Raw genomic sequence first — 7,485 nt, forward strand, 5'->3', positions numbered from 1 at the left:
GTTTTCCTGTGGTGGTGTTTTGTTTTTGGGTTTTGTTTGTTTGTTTTTTAGTACAGGTTCTACAGGGTGTGCAGGGTCTCACTGCATAGATCAGACTCACAGTGATTCTCCTGTTTTCAGCCTTCCAAGTGCCAAGACCAGGGATCGAACTCCAGTGGCTGCGCTGTGTCTAAGCAGGTGCTTTAGTCCACTGAGCTATCTGGCCAGCCTTTTCTGTGGTTATTGTTCTGTTCTTCCTCTTATTTCTTTTTCTCTTTCCTTCCTGTCTTTGCACCAGTTTACCATAGTTAGTGTGACCTCCTTTGTGCTCTGACCTTGCTTCTAATCTTTTCATCTTTTATTTCTCTATTTTCCCACAGCCCCCTTTAAATTTTCTCTGCTGAGGCTGAAGTTGGCATATGGAGGGCTTACTGACTATATACAATTTTCTGGTTTGTTTGGATTTTGATATGTAACCACAAATTTAATTCATATGGTTAAAGATGGAAAATTAATGGCCACCTCAGTTTGTAATTTTCTAGGCTGTTTGATGCTATTGTTATCGTTGATCATACCCCTTTAGCCAAAGTGACATAATTTTTTATTTATTTATTTTTTTTTGTGGTACTGGGGATTGAACTTAGGACCCTGCGCTTCCCAGGCAAGCGCTTATTCCACTGAGCTATCTCCCCAAGCTGACATAATTGTTCTAACCACCTGCTCTTCCTGATATTACAAGACTGAGACTGACTAAGGGTCATCGAAAATACTGTGACACAGTGCCAAAGAATCAGGGACTGGGCCAAGCAGGCAGAAACTTCTCATCTCCAATAAATTGAAGAGATAGGATACTCAAAACCCAAAACGTACCTACACCTGAAGATACCTCCAAGAAGTAGTCATTTCCTAAGGGTTATAAATACCAGCAATAAAGCAACTCACCATAGGTAAGTTATAAGCATCAACCCAGGAATTAAATTAAAAAAACAAAGAAAAGAAAATGAGAAGACACTGAAGCAAGATGCAGCCCCAGACATCCAGTTCCCCAAGGGCAAACCCAGGGGACAATGCGGTGGGACAAACAGAAATCCACCCACATGGTCTCTCTGAAGTAGTAATAACAAAGCAAATGAATGAGACTCTAGAAAAAAATCTAATCAGAAATTTTTCATACAACTACAGAGATGTTGACTACAGTGAAAAACAATCTTAGTGACTCTAGAGCAGATACATATTGTTTAAAAAAAAAATACAGGAGCTAAGGAAACTGATGGAAGTCATGAATTCCCATCATAGGAAGGAAATTGAATCCATGTAGATTCAAAGGGACACCCAGGTGTGGTGGTTGATACACTGTGTCAACTTGAGGAGTCTGCCAGCACCACTTCCTTGGAGGAGCTCCTGTCTTAGCAGTCAGCGGTGGAAGGAAGAGAGAGAGACTTGATAGACACCGCAGCTGCTGCCCTTCCCTCTGCTCTTCCCTGTTTTCTGCTGCCATGAACCGCTGCCCTCTGCCGTGTGCCACTCTGCCTGGGAGCCAGTCAAATATGGACTGATACCTCCACAACTGTGGAGTTTCCTGCCTTAATTTCAGGCATCAGGTATTTTGTTCCAGCAACTAGTAAAAAGTAACTGAGTCACCAGGAGACTAAAAATTCCACTGAAAGTACCTGTAGCAAAATAAATCAAGGTGAGGGCAGAATCTCAGATCTAGAAGACAGGCTTGCTTTTAGTGATCACAGAAAGAAAGATTTCTTAAAAATAGCAAATGAACCACAAGAAATTCACTGAGAAGCTTCTGGATGGTGCAGAAAAGAAAAATGTAAGATTGATTGCAGTCCATCAAAAAGCAGGAGACAGCACAAATAATACATAAAATGCCTGTTCACAAACGTCATGACAGAAAACTTTCCTGGCAAGGGAAAAATAATTTGACATACAGTAAGTGAGGCATATAGAACTTCAATTAGCTAAGATTTTTAAAAGCTATAACAAGTCATAGCATAGTTAAAATTCCAGAAATGTAATAGAAGAGCAGAATATTAAAAGTTGTTAGAGAAAAGGAACAAGTTACCCTTAAGGAAAGCCCATCAGAATCGCAGCTGAATGGTGTGTGTGCTTGAGTGAGAAAAAAACTGAACAAAATTGGAGGCATTTGTGTTCTCACGTTGTCAAGGACATTAGATTCTCAAGTCGCCATGAGTAAGAGTACGATGAAAACACAGGGACAGATTTTCTCAGACCTTAAAATGAAATCTGCAGCTGACACAAGATAGTATTCCTGGAAATGATGAGGCATCTGTTTACTGAAAGTTTCACTATTTTCTATCTTGCCAAATACAGAATAAAACAACCTACCTCACTTACCAGTCTACCTACTCGACAGACAGAGCTACCTAATGATGATCAGGAAGACCTCTCAGCATCCTGAGAAGAAAAATATTCTCTTGAACAATTTATAGGATGCAAAATACTCACAATTCTTTTATAAATATGATGACTAATCAGGCAATAACAAGTGTCTCAGCTATCTTCATGCCCAGCATTATTAATTTGTCATGACAGAAATATCAAATGTTCTTTAATAGTCATTTATTTACTTCACAGATGATCTAAAATGTATGCCAACTCAAAGATTTAAAAATCAGTTTAAGATTTTGAAAAAGTATCAATACTTTTAAGAAGAAAGCTTAATATATCAAAATATTAAACTGAATCCAAATAGTGAAAGCCAGATTAATATACATGGGTCACCTCTTACGTATAAGAGAATAAATGGATTAACTTAAGAGTTTATGTTTTCAGTCTGTTGAGATCATTTAACAATAGCTCATTCTTGATAAAGCTAAACTTTTGGCCTATGAAGCAATCATAATCATTAGGACCTATTATCAAGAAATATGATTAACGACAAAAGAAAAAAAAAAGCCCTTTCTGGGGCTGGGGAGATGGCTCAGTAGAACAAGTGCAAGGGCCTTAGTTCAATCCCCAGTTCCACAAAAAAAAAAAAAGAAAGAAAGAAAGAAAGAAAGAAAGAAAGAAATATGATTAAAGCAATGAATATATTTGTGGTATCAGTTCAAATGGATTTGTTCACTGTTGTTATAAAACGATTAGTAAAATAGTGATTTCCAAGTCTAGTGGTACAAAATGTCCTAGAGAGCGCTGTAAGACAACCAGTCTCCAGGCTCCATTCTCAGGGATTCTGATTCAAGTGTTCTGTTGGGAGCATGTAGTTTAAAACGTCCTGTTGGTGACTCCACTGATCAGTCAGGTTGGAGAATCTTTGCAGAAGAATCTGTCAAGTTACCAAAGGCAACTGGCCAGGATTCCAAAGAGGCTCAGTGTCTTCAAGGGTCTCTTCAGTGCCTTGTACATGATTTTGTATGTATAATTTTCCATTCCTTTCCTTAAAGAGGGTTCCCTAGTTGTAAAGCATTCAGTCCCCACAAAACCTATGTCTACTCCTAGCTAAAAACTGTATTGTAATTAAAAAACTATAGCCACAGGGCAAATCCAGCCCTGTGGAAAGTTTTATACTGCCCACAAGCTAAGAATATTTTTTACATGTTTAAATGGTTGTAATTCTTCCTTTAAAAATGAAAGGAAGAATAATTCTTCATAACATGTGAATATTACATGAAACTCAGTAATTTCAATTTTGTGTGTTTGGTACAGGGTCTCACTATGCAGCTCAGAATCATAGTGATGCTCCTGTTTTCAGCTTCCCCAGCGAGATTACAGGCATGCATCACCATGCCCAGCCTTGGCGGCTGTGTGTGTGTGCCCAGGAGTACTGGCACAGCATGTGGTGCTGGGGATCGAGCCTGGGTCCTTGCACTTACCTAGGCAGGTTCTTAAGCTCCTGAGTTCTCTCTGTGGCCCGGAAACACAGTTTTTGCTATCCCCAGAAATGTTGTATTTGTACACAGCCACATTCATTCATTTACATATCACCCATGGCTGCCTTAAGAACTACAGCAGTAGGGCTGAGTACTTGCAACAGAGATGGTATGACCTGCAGAACTTAAATATTTATCTATTTAAATATAAAATTTGTGAGACCTGTACCATCAGATGGTAACATTATAGATGCAGTGGAAAAACTGATTTGAATGTTTTAATTTATTTAATGTGAAAAGCATGATGGCGGGGTTATTTGTATAAACAATTTATGAACATTCCTAGTCCCAGCTGTGAGAGGTTTATTTTATGAAAGTCCATATAAATAAATTTAAACATGAATATCAAAGAGTTAAAGTGCCTTAGCATTTTATTCAAAATTATATACAGCAAGCTAAGCACAGGCTTTAGGTTAGAAGCAATGATTGAGGCCAGGAAGATAGCTCAGCAGCATAAGAGCTTGCCTGGCAAGCACAAGGTCCTGAGTTTGATCTTCAGTACCAAAAAAGAAAAAGAAGAAGAAGGAGAAGGAGAAGGAGAAGGAGAAGGAGAAGGAGAAGGAGAAGGAGAAGGAGAAGGAGGAGAAGGAGAAGGAGAAGAAGGAGAAGGAGAAGAAGGAGAAGGAGAAAGAAAGAGAAAAGTAATGATTGTGAGTGGACGGTTTGCGGGATGATTCAGTGAAAACTTTCCCATTTAGAAAATACTGTGTGGGAAAAATTTTGGAGGACAGTCACAAAATTTTTTTGCAATTAGAATAACCATTAACAACACAACAGTGTTGGTTTGGATTATGAAAAAGTATAGTAATATGTTGCAAAAGTCACACACCGAAATTTAACTCTCAGAGGTAGATTTGTAAACCACTTAAAGCAATTCTATAAATAGCACCAAAATGAGTTTTAACAAGAATGATTGGGTGTATTGGCCAAGAATTGTGACAGATCATCGAATTGTGGCAGCAAATCCAATTAGAATTGATTTAGCTGTCCCTCTTTATAGAAGTATGATAAAAATGTACACAGAGCTGTGAGGGTCACTGGAACTCTGGACCTCAGAGAAGCTGTTAAGAGGAAAGTCTACCAAAGGATAGTCAACGTGGCACCCAGGTTAGTGTGAACGCTGACCAGTCAATTTCTGCAGATATAGCAGATTTCCCAATAAGGCAAACAGTGGGTGGAAATTAGACCAAAGGAAAACCAACTAGGAAGATTAGCCAGTTAGTATACTAGGTTGCAAGGTCAGGGGAAGGCAGAAGCTTTTTGGTTAGTCATTTGACTTTGTGCAGCTCCTGACTGGATTGCACAAAAAAGAACAAAGCTCTTTCTTAAATGATTTAGCAGCCTGGTCCTTTGAAGATTCATGTGGTCTGCTACCCCAGCTTCCACTGCAGTTCTGGCTGTTTGAAATTAATTTGTTCTGCACAGTTCTAAAAAATCACCTGGGACTAATATCCCAACAGTAGTCAAATTTTTCCCATTTTTATATGAGCAGGAATTTAAGAGCTAGAAGGTATGAAAATTATGGGGTTTGCCTCATCTACTAAACAACCAGGAGGAAATGAGGAAGGAAAGCAATATTTGGGAGCACACTGCAAGCCAGGTACATGTTACCTCTCTCTATATACGCTCCCTAAATCTAAGTATCATTGATTCCACTTTCTTAAGGAAACAGTGTTAGGTTCCACTTGTTCACAGTCAGCCACCCACCAACTGAGAACTGCTGAGCTACCAAATTAATGAATGTGAACACTGAAAATTGAGTACAGGTCCATCTGCCTGGTCCCCACTCTGACCTCTCCTCGCCCTCATGCCCCAGGGAAGTTCCCAAGCAGAGCAAGCAGTCAGCAAAAGAGTGTCACCAAGTGTTTCCCAGCTTTCAAGGATCAGCAAGACATTTCTTAATGTTTCACAATTATAAAAATAGCCTAATATCCTTCATTAATTAATAATACTGTCTCTAAGGCAGAAGGTCACATTGCCAACTGCAGGGTTTTTTTTTCCTTAAGCAAAATGTCAGACAAAACATTTAATCTGCTGAATGATAAAGTGGGTAAAACTGTTGAAGACATAAGTACAGGAAAGGACTTCCTAAACAGAACCCCAAGCACACAAGAAATACCATCAATAATTAACAAGTGGAATTATATCAAATTAAAAATCTTCTTCAAAGCAAAGGAAACCACCAAGAGTGAAGAGACAACCCACAGAATGGAAAAATTGTTTTCAGCTACTCCTCTAACAGAGAGACTAATATCTAGCACTTACAAAGAACTTAGAAAAATTTGACCCCTCCCCAAGAAAAGAACCAACAAAAATGGGCAACTGAAATAAAAAGAAGTTTCAGAAGTACAAATGATCAATAAATATGAAAAATACTCAATATCTCTAGTCACGTGAGAAATGCAAATTAAAACAACACAGATTCCACTTTTAAACCAGAAAGAATAGCTAACATTAAGATATCGAGCAATGTAACATGCCAGAGAGGCGGCACATCCTTTTACATTGTTGATAGGAATGCAAACCGATACCACTACTATGGAAATCAGCATGAAGATTCTCAGAAAACTAAATTCCATTTAGCCAAGCTGTTTCCCTTCCAGGTCTCTTTCCAAATTAATAAGAGATAAAGACAAGGGCCTGCGAGATAGCTCAGCAGACTAAGCGCCTGCTTAGGCAAGTGCAAGGACCAGGGTTTGATCCCCTGCACCACATGCTGCACCAGCCCCACCCCCTGGGTGCCCTGAGCCAGTCACTGAGACCAGGTGTGGTGGCCCACGCCTGTAACCCCACCTCTGGGGAGGCTGAAAATAGGAGGATCACTATGAGTATGAGCTGCGTAGTGAGAGCCCGTACCAAATACATTGATTTTTTTAAAAAAGAGTTAAAGACATTGTCTCACATGATTCATGCTCATGTTTGTAGAGCACAAGGTGCAATAACTGTATCTTGGAAGTGGCCTGTGTAATGACAGATGGATGAAGGGTTGGACACTAACGGTGGAGGGCTGCTCCGCCATGAAGAACAATCAACCTGAGTCATTTGCAGAAAGTGGATGCACCTCGACACCATAATGTTAAGTGAAATAAATGAGACACACAAGCTTAACTATCACATAGCTTCTCTGTATGAGAAAACCAAAGTATAAGTGTTTTCTAAAAGTAAATGATAAACAATGGGAAACAAGGAGGTAGTAGATCTTTTAGAGAAGGAAGGAGAAAGGGAGGAAAAAGGCAATAAAAATAATGAAGATATGTTAAGTACATATACTACTCCCTAAGATGAATGTGAATATTATGTACTGCGGACATGGACAAATAAAATTTTTTAAAAAGTGTACAAGAAAAATAAATCTATTATTTATATCCTGTAAAAAAAGTATCAAATTTTCAATCTTGAAAATGTCCAGGATTAGGTCACTTTGGATTTTTGTACAGTGAAACCTCCAAAGCAGCTGTACAACTTGTCTACTCATGTGATGGTGCAAAGCCTTGCTGCGTGCAGGTTGCCCTAGATGCTCCAGCAGCCCTCTCAGCCCCTCGCTGCTGTCGTGTCAGGTCTCTTTTTCATCACAGTCCAATTAGGAAGGAGTCTGCGCCGTAGC

This window comes from Octodon degus, unplaced genomic scaffold, assembly GCF_000260255.1.
Source record: "Octodon degus isolate 3935 unplaced genomic scaffold, OctDeg1.0 scaffold00028, whole genome shotgun sequence".
NCBI classification, from domain to species: Eukaryota; Metazoa; Chordata; class Mammalia; order Rodentia; family Octodontidae; genus Octodon; species Octodon degus.